The sequence below is a fragment of the Cervus canadensis genome, chromosome 17, assembly GCF_019320065.1.
Source record: "Cervus canadensis isolate Bull #8, Minnesota chromosome 17, ASM1932006v1, whole genome shotgun sequence".
Classification (NCBI taxonomy): domain Eukaryota; kingdom Metazoa; phylum Chordata; class Mammalia; order Artiodactyla; family Cervidae; genus Cervus; species Cervus canadensis.
In genome coordinates, this window is record NC_057402.1 from 34,383,727 (window position 1) to 34,398,934 (window position 15,208).

Here is a 15,208-nt window from a genome sequence, read left to right on the forward strand (position 1 = left end):
GAGAAACCTGTATGTAGGTCAAGAGGCAACAGTTAAAACCAGACATGGAACAATTGGGAAAGTGTATGACAAAGCTGTATATTGTCACCCTACTTATTTAACTTCCATGCAGAGTACATCATGCGAAATGCTGGACTGGATGAATCACAGCCTGGCATCAAGACTGCCAGGAGAAATACCAACAACCTCAGATATGCAGATGAAACCACTATAATGGCAGAAAGTGAAGAGGAACTAAAGAGCCTCTTGATGAGGGTGAAAGAGGAGACTGAAAAAGCTGACTTAAAACTCAACATTCAAAAAACTAAGATCAAGGCATCTGGTCCCATCACTTCATGGCAAATAGAAGGGGGAAAAGTGGAAGCAGTGACAGATTTTATTTTCCTGGGCTCCAAAATCACCACAGACGGTGACTGCAGCCAAGAAATTAGATCTTTCTTCCTTGGAATGAAAGTTATGCAAACCTAGCTGTGCTGCTCTTAGTCGCTCATCCGTATCCAGCTCTTTGCGACCCCATGGAAATCTAGACAGCATATTAAAAAGCAGAGACGTCACTTTGCCAACAAAGGTCCATATAGTCATAGTTATGGTTTTTCCAGTAGTCATGTATGGATGTGAGAGCATAAAGAAGGACCATAAAGAAGGCTGAGCACCAAAGAATTAATGCTTTAAAATTGTGGTGCTGGAGAAGACTCTTGAGAGTCCTTTGGACTGCAAGGAGATCCAACCAGTCTATCCTAAAGGAAATCAGTCCTGAATTCATTGGAAGAACTGATGCTGAAGCTCCAATACTTTGGCCATCTGATGCAAGGAGCTGACTCATTGGAAAAGACCCTGATGCTGGGAAAGATTAAAGGCAAAAGGAGGAGCGGGCAGCAGAGGGTGAGATGGTCAGACAGCATCACAGACTCAAAGGACATGAATCTGAGTCAGAGGACCCTGGTGCGCTGCAGTCCATGGAGTCACAGAGTCAGACACTTAGCGACTGAATAACAACAACTACAACAAGTGAGGTGCCACTTCCAGCACTGGTCTAGTAAATACCTCCCACAATATCCACACACAGGGGAACTCTCTTTCCTCTTCTGCCAGCTGGATGCAGCTGGATCCATGAATGAAAAGGAAGATAAGAGCTGCCCCACAAAGCTGAACACCTGCTCAAGACTACTAGGTGAGCAGGAAATAAACTTCTATTATGTTAAGTCACTATCATTTAGATTTGCAGTATTAAAGGAATCACAATTCTTTAAAACTAGAAAGGAAAAAAAAAAAAAACCAAGTGGAAATTATTTCTTGACAGGCAAGGGAGAACTGCAAGGAGACAGATAATGTCTATGAACAAAGTAAAAGATGGGGTTTATATAGATTTTGGGGAAAATGAGGGGTTTAGATTAAATATAAATGATTGGCAATGACTGGCTCAAACTGAAGTGGGGTTAGTCATTGATCAGGTGGATTTCAAGAGCAGACCTACTGTAACAAGTTTGGTGTCCATGGGTGATTCAGCCCAAGGTTGATAATGAAAAGTCTTACCTTTTCCTGTTTCAATTCCTAAGGGCATGAGTAAGTTTCTTCAGGCAAAAGTGGAATTTTTTTTCTTTTTAAAAAAATCTTTTTTGGAGTATAGTTGATTTACAGTGTTGTGTTGGTTTCAGGTGTACAAAAGTGAATCAGTTATACACATAGTCACTCTTTTTAAGTCTTTTCCCAAATAAGCCATTGCAGAGTATTGAGTCCTGTTCCTTGTGCTATACATAGCTCCTTAATAGCTGTCTAGTTTATACATGATAGTGTATATATGTCAGTCCCAACCTCCTAGTTTATCCCTCCTCCCACCCTTTCCCCCTGGTAACCATGTTTGTTTTCTATATCTATAACTCTATTTCTGTTTTGTCGATAAGTTCATTTGTACCCATTTTTTAGATTCCACATGTAAGTGATATCAACATATTCGTCTTTCTCTGACTTACTTTACTCAGTATGATGATCTTGAGGTCCATCCATGTTGCTGCAAATTGCATTATTTCATTCTTTTTTATGGCTGAGTTATATTCCATTGTATATATGTACCACACTTCTTTATCCATTCCTCTGTTGGTGGACATTTAAGTTGCTTCCATGTCCTGGCTATTGACAATAGTGCCACAATGAACACTGGGGTGCATATCTTCAGATATAGGAGCGGGATTACTGGATCATATGGTAGCTCTGTTTTTAGTTTTTAAATAAACCCTCATACTGTTCTCCACAGTGGATGTACCAATTTACATTCCCACCAAGTGTAGGGGGATTGCCTATTCTTCACACCATCTCCTGCATTTATTGTTTGTAGATTGTTTGATGATGATGGCCATTCTGATCTGTGCGAGGTGATACCTCACTGTAGTTTTGATTTGCATTTCTCTAATAATTAGTGATGTTGAGTATCTTTTCATGTGTTTTTAGCCATGTATGTCTTCTTTGGAGAAATATCTGTTTAGATCTTGCACCCATTTTTTGATTGGGTTGTTTGGGGATTTTGATATTGAGCTGCATGAACTGTTTGTATATTTTGAAGATTAATCCCTTGTTGGTTGCTTCATTTGCAAATATTTTCTCCCATTGTGAAGGTTGTCTTTTATTTTGTGGTTTCCTTTGCTGTGCAAAAGCTTTTAAGTTTAATTAGTTTCCATTTATTTATTTTTCACCTGTGACCCCATTTGTTTATTTTTGTCTTTATTTTCATCACACTAGGAGGTGGGTTGAAAAAGTTCTTGCCGTGATTTATGTCATAGAGTGTTCTGCCTATGTTTCCCTCTAAGAGTTTTATAGTGTCCAGCCTTATAATTAGGTCTTTAATGCATTTTGAGTTTATTTCTGTGTATGGTGTTAGAGAGTATTCTAATTTCATTCGTTTACATGTAGCTGTCCAGTTTTCCCAACACTGCTTATTGAAGAGACTCTTCTCCATAGAACATTCTTACCTCCTTTGTCATAGGTTACGTGGCCACAGGTGTGTGGGTTTATGTCTGGACCTCCTATCCTATTTCGTTGGTCTATATTTCTGTTTTTGTGCTGGTACCATACTGGTTTTGTAGTATAAAGAGTAGAATTTTCCATTCTCATCTCCCTTTTGATAGGGAGATTCGTAGTATAAAGAGTGGAATTTTTCTGTAGTTTTGTAATATAAAGAGTGGAATTTTCCATTCTCCTCTCCCTTTTGGTCCTCACTGACAGATCATGGAAGAGGCTACTATTGTCTAGAACAAGAAGGGGCAACTCTAAAAAAAAAGAAAGATACAAACGAACTTATTTACAAAAAGAAAGAGACTCACATACATAGAAAACAAAAGTATAGTTACCAAAGGGAAAAGGGTGGAGGGAGGGATAAATTGGGAGGTTGGGATTAACATATACACACCACTATGTATAAAATAGGTAACTGGGACCTGCCTGAGGGTCCAGTGGTTAAGAAACCACTTGCCAATGTAGGGGGACATGGGTTTGATCTCTGGTCTGGGAAGATCCCATGTGCCTCGGGGCAACTAAGCCCGTGTGCCACAACTACTGAGTCTATGCACTGCAACTGCTGAAGCCTGTGCGCCCTAGAGCCCATTCTCTACAACAGGAGAGGCCACTGCAGGGAGAAGCCCACATACTGCAGCTAGAGAGTAGGCCCTGATCACCACAACTACAGAGAGCCCGTTCGCAGCAACAAAGCCCCAACACAGCCAAAAATAAATAAATAAAATTGAAAATAAAATAAATTAAATAATATATGATAATATATAATATAAATAAATATAAAATAAATAAAATAAAACCAACAAGGACCTACTGTATAGCACAGGCAACTTAATATTTTGAAATAATCTATAAGAGAAAAGAATCTGAAAAAGAAAAAATATCTATATAACTGAATTGCTGTGCTGTACACCCAAAACTAACCCAATTGTATATAATTATACAATGGAGATACAATTGTATATCAATTATACTTCAATTTTTAAAAAAGATATGAAAGAGAATGCTAAAAAATATATGCACAGATATATCAGGATGCATCTTATCAAAAATTAGAAAAAAAAGAATGGGTAATTTGTTATTTTCTTGCAAAGGGCCAGAAGGTAAATATTGCAGGCTTTGTGACCCGTACCATCTCTGTTGCAGATACTCAACTATGCTGTTGTAGCACAGAAGCATCATGAATACATAAACAAGTAAGTGTTCAATAAAACTTTATTTAAAGAAACAGATGGTTGGCCATGTTTGCTCCACAGGCTGCAGTTTGCTGAGCCCTGGTCTAGAATTCTAGATCTAATTCATCTAGATTACATGGATTCTTAGATTCATTCTGAGATATGGTTATGGTTTTCCCTGCCAGGTGAAATGGGGATTGCGGTGATCATCATGTGGTTTTGATTCAGGCTCATCTATTGCACCATCTCATGAGGCAGCCACTACATCAGTTCAGTTCAGTTCAGTTCAGTCACTCAGTCGTGTCCGACTCTTTGTGACCCCATGAATCGCAGCACGCCAGGCCTCCCTGTCCATCACCAACTCCCGGAGTCTACCCAAACCCATGCCCATCGAGTTGGTGATGCCATCCAGCCATCTCATCCTCTGTCGTCCCCTTCTCCTCCTGCCCCCAATCCCTCCCAGCATCAGGGTCTTTTTCCAACACCAACTAGAGAGTATACGGCTGCAACATCAATAAGCATACAACTAGCAGAATAAAGAGGGACTGGAAAGTTCACCAAAGTCATGATCCAGATTTTCACAGATTAAACCCTCAGGAAAGATCCTCTTCTTGACCTAAATTATGGGAATAACATAAGGAGTATTGACCAGGTTGTTACTTTTTGAAATTTTTTGAAGTTTCTCTTACTTTTTTGCTAATGTTGAAAACCTCTCTGAGAGATCTTTGGGAATACAAGCTGCTTAGAAGCAAAGAGAGCTGAAATTTCTGGGGGAACTATATTGCCCCAAACCCCCACAAGCCTGGCCTGAATAAATAAGTAAAACCATAAAACAGCGCTTGGGTCTCCAACCATCTGGAAGCAGGTTGTCAAAGCTATACAGTCCTCAAGGAAGGCATGCTCCCACTTCACACAGAGCCAGGGAGAAAAGTGGCTGAGCAAGGACTTGCCAGAGGGCAGAAGCAGGGCATACGGAGAACAATGACAAGAGAATAACAATGACAAGAGCAGAACTTGGTCTAATCTGAGAACTTCCTTCACTGCCCGGATAGAGCATCTTTTTAAGAACTCCCTTTAACTTTTCATTTTAATTGATGTATAACTGACCAACATTTTGTTATTAATAGCCCCAGGTGCACAGCATGGTGATTGGATATTTCTGTTATGAGATGATCACCCCAGGTCTAATCACCATCTGTCACCATACAAAGATACTAAATAATTATTGACTATAATCCCTATGTGGTTCACTTTATCCCTGTGGCTCAGTTATTTTGTCACTGAAAGACTGCACCTCTTAAAAAAACAACAACCGTACCTCTTAATCTCCCCATCCGTTTCACTTACCCACCCTCCCTCACCCCTCCCCTCCACAACCACCTGTTTGCTCTCTCGGAGTCTGTTTCTGTTTTGTTGTTTGTTCATTTGTTATGTTTTTTAGGTTCCACATGTGAGATAATAACCATATTTGTTTTTCTCTGACTTATTTCATTTAGCACTATACCCTCTAAGCCCATTTATGCTATTACAAATGGCAAGATTTCATTATTTTTAGGCTGATATTACATTGCATGTGTATATGTCAGGATATATATATGTGTTATATATATGTTATGTATGTTATATATATGTTTTATATAGAGAGAGCTTCTTCATCCACTCATCTATTAATGGACACTTAGGTTGCTTTTGTAAATTGACTATTGTAAATAAGGTTGCAAAGCCATAGGAATGCATATTTTTTTTTTAAGGTTCTTAAGATAACATTTTTTAAAGTTAACATGTGCATAATAGGAAACCAAAAAACAAAAGAAGCAGAAAACAAAGTCATTCATAGTCACAGTTTACCGTTTGATGTGTCCTTCTGGTCCACTAAAGGGTAGACCTTTTCCAACAACACATTTCACTTATTTATTACTGAGCCAGATGGACCACTAGTGAGGAAACACCAAGAGCCAAACATTCTATTTCTCCCTTAAAATACTCACGAGGTGTTCAGACAGTAGGTCATTAGAGGGTGTAGAAAAGACCCAGAAGGAGATAAAGATCACCTATAATAGGACCATACAGGGATAACTATTGTTAAGACTTTGGTATATAGTCTTCCAGTTGTTTTTAAATTTTACTTATTTATTCATTTATTTATTTCTGGCTGTGCTGGGTCTTCACTGCTGTGCCGGGCTTTCTTTCAGTGAGAGGGGGCTACTCTCTAGTTGCGGTGCATGGGCTTCTCATGGTGGCAGCTTCTCGTTGCGGAGCACAGGCTTTCGGGCACACTTCAGCAGTCGCAGCGCGTGGCTCAGTAGCTGCGGCTCCCAGGTCCTGGAGCACGGGCTCAGTATTTGTGGCACAGGGACTTTCTTGCTCCACCACACGTGTGATCTTCCCGGACCAGTGCTCGAACCCATGTCCCCTGTGCTGGAAGGCAGACTCCTAACTGCTGGACTTCACTACCAGTGAAGCCCCAGTCTTCCAGTTTCTTTAATGTACACACACACATATAGGGGTGTGTGTGTGTGTATGCATATCTGTGTATACATACATATTTTTAAAACCTTATGAAAATGGACTCATAATACATATATTGTTTTATAAAAATTTTAACTTAAAATGTATCCTACATAGACTTTCAGCAGGTAAGTAGCACTTATGCGAGGCTTCTTACAGACTCAGTCTGATTCTTCTCCAATGTCTTCTCTTGGAGTTGTACCAATTTTATTGCCAGTTTTCATTTGAATCCATTGGGAAATGGGACAATGCCGCTTTTGTTCCTTGGCCAGGAATCACTTGATCCTGAAAGTCTGGTGAGAAGACATTGCAAGCAGCAAATTCCTGTAATTTCTACTCTTAAATGATGTAGGAAGTGTTATTGTTGATTCCACTGCCTCAGGCTTTCAAACAAGAGAGTAAATTACAAACATAAAACTCAACCAAATGATGTGAAAAATAGACCCTGTACTACTTGTGAAAAGGTGCAGCAGGTACTGCTCTGGAGCCATTTCTCTGGCCAGGAGATGGTCAGGATCCCTCCAGGAGTGAACTGGGAGTTTCTTGTCATGCAGCCCAGTCTCCGGGAATGGGTCACTGTGGATATTCCCTCCAGAGAGCAGAGAGTCCCTGGCAGTGCAACCCCAGACCTTATCTTTTTAAATTAATGTTTCTTTTTTCTTCAGAAAAATATCCAGAAGTAGAACTGCTAGATCATATGGTAGGTCTATTTTTAGTTTTTTGAGGACCCTCCATACTGTTTTCCACAGTGGTTGCACCAATTTACATTCTCACTGACAGTTCAGGTTTCTCTTTTCTCCACATCCTTGTTAACATTTGTTATTTGTTGTCTTTTTGATAATACCTATTCTGACAGGTATGAGGTGATACCTCATTGTGAGTTTCTTTTTTTTTAACTTTTAAACTCATTGTGGGTTTTGATTTGCATTTCCCTAATGATTAGCAATGTTGAGCATCTTTTCATGTGCCCTTGGCCATCTGTATGTCTCTTTCAGAAAAATGTCTATTCTGATCCTCTGCCCAAGAATATCTTCATAATATATATGTCAGAATTCCGTGATAGCTTTGGATATGACTGCTTTGTTTCCCATTTTCCCTTTTCCAAATAGGGACTTTTATTGCTGTTTTTCTGTCTTATCGTTGGGTACTGGGTGGAGTAGTAATGAAGTATTGATAGCAACAACTTGACTTTTAGCTCATAGATTGCTAGACCATGAGGCAATTCATCCAAGCTAATTAGAAAAGACTGCAATCATGATTTTGATATGAAATTCAATAATTGAATGAGACTTTTGTCTTCACCCTTGGGGAGAAGGTGAATATATTTGGTGACCAGAGAGGCTGATTGTGACAGAGGCCTTGTCTGTCTAGCAAAATCCATTAATCCCTGGAACTATTAAACTAGTTTCCCATATTCCCATTCAATTTGAGTACGGCCACATGACAATGTTTTCTCCAGTCTGAGTGGAAGCAGTGTGTGTCACTTTCTGACCCAGGGGATGGCAAACCAGAAGATGAACAGAGCCAAGGCCCATGAATGACAGTAATGTAGGAGCGCTTCCTCCCTGACCTAAATATCTGTCCAGAACTATTAGGTAAGCAAGAAATAAATTACTTTGCTGAGTTGTGTTTTGGATCTATTTGTTGCAGTTGTTTAGCCTGCATTAACTGATATACACCCCATGAGTCATGCTTGTTCAACATAATGATTATATATGCACATCCTGTTTAAACATAATTATTAATGGTAACATACAAACATCCTGTAATGAGCCTTGCTTTTTTAATGTCTCGGAAAGTGATCCACATTAGTACATTGCAAACTTCATTTTTATCTTCTTTCCATTTTGCTTTTTGATAGCTTAAGTACCATGTTAGTTAACCAGTTTCCTACACATGAACCATTGAGGCTGTTTCTAACCTTTAGTTAGTATCCTATGTTGCAGTTCTTTCGGTTTGTACTCTGCAAATGTAAGGCACAGGTCAGCTTCAGGTCCACCAGTATCTGGCTTTACTCTATGAATTAGGACTTTACTTAGCTCCTTTTAGCCAAATTACAAAGCTAATATTTGACCATATTGATTCTCTGTGGCCTACTATTGTAAAACTCAAATGGTTACAAATTCAAACATTTACATTGATGGGAGGAATATAGCATGGAGGTCAGCAGCATGAATCATAGTCAGAGACCCTGCGTTCAAAGCCCAGTTCTGCTACACGTAACATGTATTTGACCTCGGGCAAGTTGTTTAACTCCTATATGCATTAGTTTTCTCATACAGTAAAATGCAGGTTCGGGCCTCCCTGGTGGCTTAGAGGTAAAGAATCTGTCTGCCAATGCAGAAGACACAGGAGCCATGGGTTGGATCTCTGGATGTGGAAGATCCCCTGGAGAAGGAAATGGCAATCCTCTCCAGTATTCTTGCCTGGAAAATCCCACGGACAGAGAGCCTGGGCAGTCTACAGCCCATGAGGTCGCGAAAAGTCAGACACAACTGAGCGACTGGGCACAAAATGAAGGTTCCTGTGAGGATTAAATGATAATGTAAGTAAAGTGCTTAGCACATGATAACCATCAGTTAATAAGCAGTGTAGAGTTTTCCGTAATATATAATTTTGTCTAACTACAAAAGAAAACAAAAATTAAACTTGAGTCTAAGGTTAGCACATGTATCATAACTATCTTTAAGATAGGAAATTATTTTTCATTAAATCACTTTTTCTTTTCCAAGATGATTTTTTCTTACATACTTTTCTGTGACTTCCTAGTTTCTAAATTCTACCACTGATGACTTCCTATATCAGTAGAAATGTACTGACTTCATTCTTTTTAAAGACTGTAATTTCATGGGGTAATGATTCAGTTTTATTAAGGAGAGAGCCCTCAAATCTTGTGACTATTCATTTGAATTTTGTATCAAACTATTAGGGTTAGATTGTATTGGGTTCAGGCTGGTCCTATATTTTAGGTTCCAGAAATTTAGCCATTGTAGATGCCAAAATTAATGTTAAAGCAACAACACAGAGGGTTCACTGAGTTGGGGAGTGAGAGGGAAGGAGTTGCAGAAAATGTACACAAATGTAAATGCCATTCTCCAAGTACTTGAATTCCAGAAGTGAAACTGGAGGGTTCAACTGTCCATATTAGGAAATGACTCGTTGGTTGATGACCACGGTGTTAAGCTAAGTATTTTGCCCTATTTTTTGTGAGGGTGGCAGGGAGCATGAAAGGGGATTGGTCGGGAGAACACTACTAGTAAATCAGTTAGCTTTACAACCACTCTTTTCTCTTCTAACATAATCTTAGTACAGTTATAAGCAATATAAAGTCCAACTTTCACTTTAATTGGAGAGACTGAAAACCAAGCTCAGTTTTTCAAGATGAAGTTTCTGAAACAGATTCCCAAATGAGTTATCTCACTCCCTGAAATTGCATCCGAGTTAAGAACCTGTGTTAAGATTGGCTTGAATCCATCAAAGCATTCAACACGTGCTCTTGCCATAAAGTAGCAAATGAAAGCTTGGAGAACAGACAACCTTTTCAACTTCTCTAGTACTGAATATATTCCACATTAATACAACATCAGGAACTCCTAACGCCTATTAAACCATACTTGGTTTCCTTTAGCTCAGATTCTGGATTAACTAGCATTAAGTTCACAACAGGAAGGAACATAGCTGTGCTGTGTGGGAGCAATAAAGACATGATGAACCCAATGCCTAAACATTACAAAAGCAAGTGCTCCCCACCCTATATTTGGGAAACTTCTTCCCCACTGAAGTTTCTCCAATATACTTTGCATCTTCTGAGCTCATGTTTCTACAATCTTTGCCTGGTCTCTTCCATAACATCTCTATAGTTGTCTCTCTCTCTATATATATTTTTTTAAACACAGAAAGGGCAAGAGTCCTGGCCAATCTTGATAATGAAAAGCGAAAGTGAAAGTTGCTCAGTCATGTCCAACTCTTTGCAACCCCATGTTCTATACAGTCCATGGAATTCTCCAGGCCAGAATACTGGAGTGGGTAGCCTTTCCCTTCTCCAGGGGATCTTTCCAACCCAGGGATCAAACTCAGGTCTCCCACACTGCAGGCAGATTCTTTACCAGTTGTGCCACAAGGGAATCTTCCTGACCCAGAAATCAAATTGGGGTCTCCTGCATTGCAGGCAGATTCTTTACCAACTGAGCTATCAGGGAAGCCCAATCTTGACAACAGAAAATGTATATTACTATTCTTAAGAACTCAACATTCAGTGTTGGTGCTTAGGAATAAAGATTTTTGATGGGTTAAAGCCCCTAACCACATGTAGGTGTCTGTGGACACATTTATAGGAACTGGTTGGCGCCACTTTTCTCCCAGCCAACCAAGCTCATTGCCAGGCTGACTTCAGCTTGGGCACCCTCTCCTCTTAGTCTTGTCAGCACTGGACAGTATCTGGTTTATAACAGCTCTGTTGGATGGGAGGCCAGATAGCTCCCAAAGAGCCCTGACCAGAGACACAGACCTGAGACCAGAAGTCTTGTTCTAGGACAGATGGCTTGAACTGTCTCCTATTCCCGTTTGCTCTGGAAGCCTATGGGACTACTGAGTGCTGGAAATCTGGGTGAAGTTTTGCAAAAATAGCTTTCAATTCTGTGTCAAGAAGAGAGAAATGAACCAATGTTTGCAAAGATGAATCACTTGCCTTAGGGGTCTGACTTCTTCCAGGTCAGGGAAAGAACAATATAGCCCAGTTCATCAAAATGTTGGAAAATCCCAGAGTCAAAGGATTGGAAAGGACCTCTCTGGTGAGAGCAGGTTAAAAGGCAATGGGCTTCCTGCAGGGGAAGGCTGGCTGCCCACCACCGGCCGGCCTTGATATTTTGGGCCTCAATAACTAGGTGCTGGCAGTTTCCCAGGGTTGATTGGCTTGTGGAGGCTAACAAACATAACTCAGACAATCAGGCACCAAATACTAACTACCTGATTTGAAAGATGAACAACAGGGACTTCCCTGGCAATCCAATAGTTAAAGACTCCATGCTTCCATTTGCAGGGGGTACGGCTTCAATCCCTGGTCAGGGAACTGAGACTGCACATGCTGTAAGGTCAAAAAATAAATTGAAAAAAAATTTTTTAAGAAAATAAACAAAACATGAACAATAACAAAAAAAATTCAAACAGTTTTGTGAAAGGACCTAGGAGTCAGCCTGATGGGCATATGTTCCCCTGTAGGAAAACACACTGGAAGTCAAATCAGGATACAGATAACATTACTGCTACAACCACCACCACAAAAGCAAGGTCGCCTCAGGGATGTGTGAACAGGATACACCTCCTTTTAGGCTTGTCACATTCTTTCTTTACACACAGTTGTACACATGTGATAATAGAGGCTCCTGAGGCTATACCTTGATCTCAGAGCAAGAAGAGCCTTAATCATCTGTCACATTTTAATTTTCTATTACAGTAAAAGGACGGTCCCCTCCTGCCTTACCTGAAAAGCCTCTTGTGGGGCCAATGCAAGTGGAAAATGTAATCACTGTTAATTTCAATGCAAAAACATTTTTTATGTTCCCAAGTCCCCAGATTGAAACCTATTCATGTGAAAACACCAAATCTCTAAGATGGACACAATTACATCAATAATTCACATTGGTTATCATAAGCACATTGGTTATCATAAGGATATATAAGGTTTTATATCATATATAAAAGCATTTTCCCTTCATTAATTGTAACTAATTACATTATTTTTCTATAATGTGGCCATTTACCATATTTCTCAGCTTGTTTCTTAGCTTTTATGCCCTGTACTATTTAAGAATAAATTAATAACAAAACATACATACAAATGGTACCTAATGTTTATACAATTCAACCTTTATTTTTAAAATGAATGGTACCTAATATTTATACAATTCAACCTTTATTTTTAAAAAATAATAAAATCAATGAAAACCATGCAAATGATATCACCTATATTGAACAGCTGAAATAAGAGACATGATGTAAGAGTACATCCATGCTGTATTTAAGCAAAATGTGATGGGAGAATTTTAGGTAACATAGGCCAGCTATGTGAAGACGATGTACGGAGACTTTCTTCTTCAGCTCTAAGAATTCCACCAACCAATTCCAGCTGGACAATGCAAAGAAATGCCCTGGGTTTCAATTACCTTTTATTGTGAAACAAACTGCCCCAAAACTTACTGGTTTAACTTTAAAACAATAAACCTAATTTTTCACTGGTCTATGGGTTTGTCAATGGACTTCTGGGCTTGGCCAGCATAGCTTGGCCTAGATGGTCTACAATGGCCTGGTTCACACATCTGATGGTTGGTAGGCTAGTTTGTCTAAGGGGCCACACTCACATGTCTGGCAATTGCTTAGATGTCAGTTGGGGTGACGACTACATGTCTTTCATCATTTATCAGGTTAGCTAGAGTTTTTCACAAGGTGGTGAAAGAGTTCTCAGCAGCAAGAGAGAGCAAGCCATAATTGTAAGCACCTTTTAAGATTTTTATGGACTTCCCTAGTGGTCCAGTGATTAAGAATCTGCCTGCCGACGCAGAGACACAGGTGGGGTTCGATCCCTGGTCTGGAAGGATCTCATATGTCAAGGAGTGACTAAGCCTGTGTGCCACAACTACCAAGCCCATGTTCTAGAGCCTGTGCTACAAAACAAGGGAAGCCACCGCAATGGGAAGCCCATGCACCACTATGAAGAGTAGCCTCCACTTGCTGCAACTGGAGAAAGTCCACACAGAGCAACAAAGACCCAGTGCAACCAAAAGTAAATAAAGCTAAAAAAAATTTTTTTTAAATACTTCTAGTATCAGATTTGCTAATATCCCATAGAACCAAAGCAAGTCAAATGACCAAGCTGAGATTCAGAAAACGGAGAAACAGACTCCACCTCTCAACGGGAGCAGCTGAAAAATACTATGGTTATTCTGTTCAATCTACCACATCTTGGATGCCAAAGTAGAGAGATTAAATGATATTTCTGGTAACCAGAATGGATGAATATCTCCAGAGCTTAAACACATGACTATGGGGGGTGGGGGGGTGGGAGTGGGGCAGAGAGTTTGTGTGTTGTTTCAACTACTACTGAGTTTATCTAGGAAGGCTGCCCCCCTTGGGTCCTCTACTCCACCTGAGGCAAAGAGTTAAAACCAAAGAGGTAGGCAGAGACTAGGGTTCTGCCGGCCACATGAAGGAATTTAGGTCTCAATCCCAAGAGTAATGGGAAGCCGAAGAGCATTTTAAAGAGAGAGAGATAAGATCGCTTTGGCTGCAATGAGGACAGTAATTCTAGAAGCTTTGCCAGGAAGGGGAATCTTGAGATAAGGCGTTAGTCACAGAATATAGGGTCAAGGGAAAGGGTGTTTTTTTTGTTTTTGTTTTTTCAAAGCAAAAGATGGTTGAAACTAGAGCTTGTTTGAATGCAGATAGAAGGATCCAACATTGCAAAATGTTAAAGGGAGAACCCTGAGAATTAGGAAGGGAAACTAAAGCTCCCATGGCTAGTTTGGTTTAAAAAATTATCATACAATTTGGGGCTTCCCAGGTGGCGCAATGGTAAGGAATCTGCCTGCCTATGCAGGAGACACAGGAGATGCAGGTTCAATTCCTGGGTCAGGATGATCCCCTGGCATAGGAAATGGCAACCCGCTCCAGTATTCTCGCCTGGAAAATTCTCTTCTGTCCTCCACAGACAGAAAAGGCTGGTGGGCCACAGGGCTGCAAACAGTTGGACACGGCTGAGCATGGACAGCACACATATTCTGAGCACAGAAAAAAAAAAAATTTCATACAATAAAAATGATTGTATTTTTGTTATACAGTTCTATGGATTTGAACACATGTATAGACTCACGTAATTACCACCACAATCAGAATACAGAAGAGTTCCATCACTCCCAAGTCCTTCTTTTTGCTATCTCTTTATAGTCACTCTTCCATTCCTAAATCCGGGAGCCACTGACTTATTCTCTGTCAGTATATTTTTAATATTTTCAAGATTTTCATTCTGAGACTAGCTTCTTTCACTCAGCATAATGCTGTTATTGTTATGTTGTTGTAGCACCAAGTTGTTGGGTATATCAATACTTAATTCCCTTTTCTAAAAAAATTCTTCATTCCTTTTTATTGCTGAGTAGCATTCAATCGGGGTCAGCTTAGGACAAAATTTCTTGGTTAGTAATGATATCACTATTCTAGCAGTTACTTGGGACAAAAACCTTGACATCATCCTTTACTCTCTTCCCTAAACTATATATAATCCATTAATAAGTCCTGTGGCTTTATTTTCAAAATGCACCTGAAATTTGACCCATTCTTACCATCTCCACTGCTTCCATCATCTTCTGCCAGAACTAGCACTTCCACTCTTACTTCTCTACCCTCATTGTCTGTTCTCCACATAATAGCTAGAATGAAAGTTTAAGAGGCTTAAATGTGATCAAACAACTCTTCAGTGGTTTTAGTGGTAACAATCCAAAGTTGTCACCATGGCCTACAAAGTCCCACATGAT

The 15,208-nt window shown here is 39.8% G+C and overlaps 1 pseudogene; it reads right to left on the bottom strand.

The window, feature by feature from the left end:
• Positions 1 to 6,839: 6,839 nt before the first annotated feature.
• LOC122454783 lies at positions 6,840 to 6,994 on the bottom strand (annotated as a pseudogene).
• Positions 6,995 to 15,208: the final 8,214 nt, after the last annotated feature.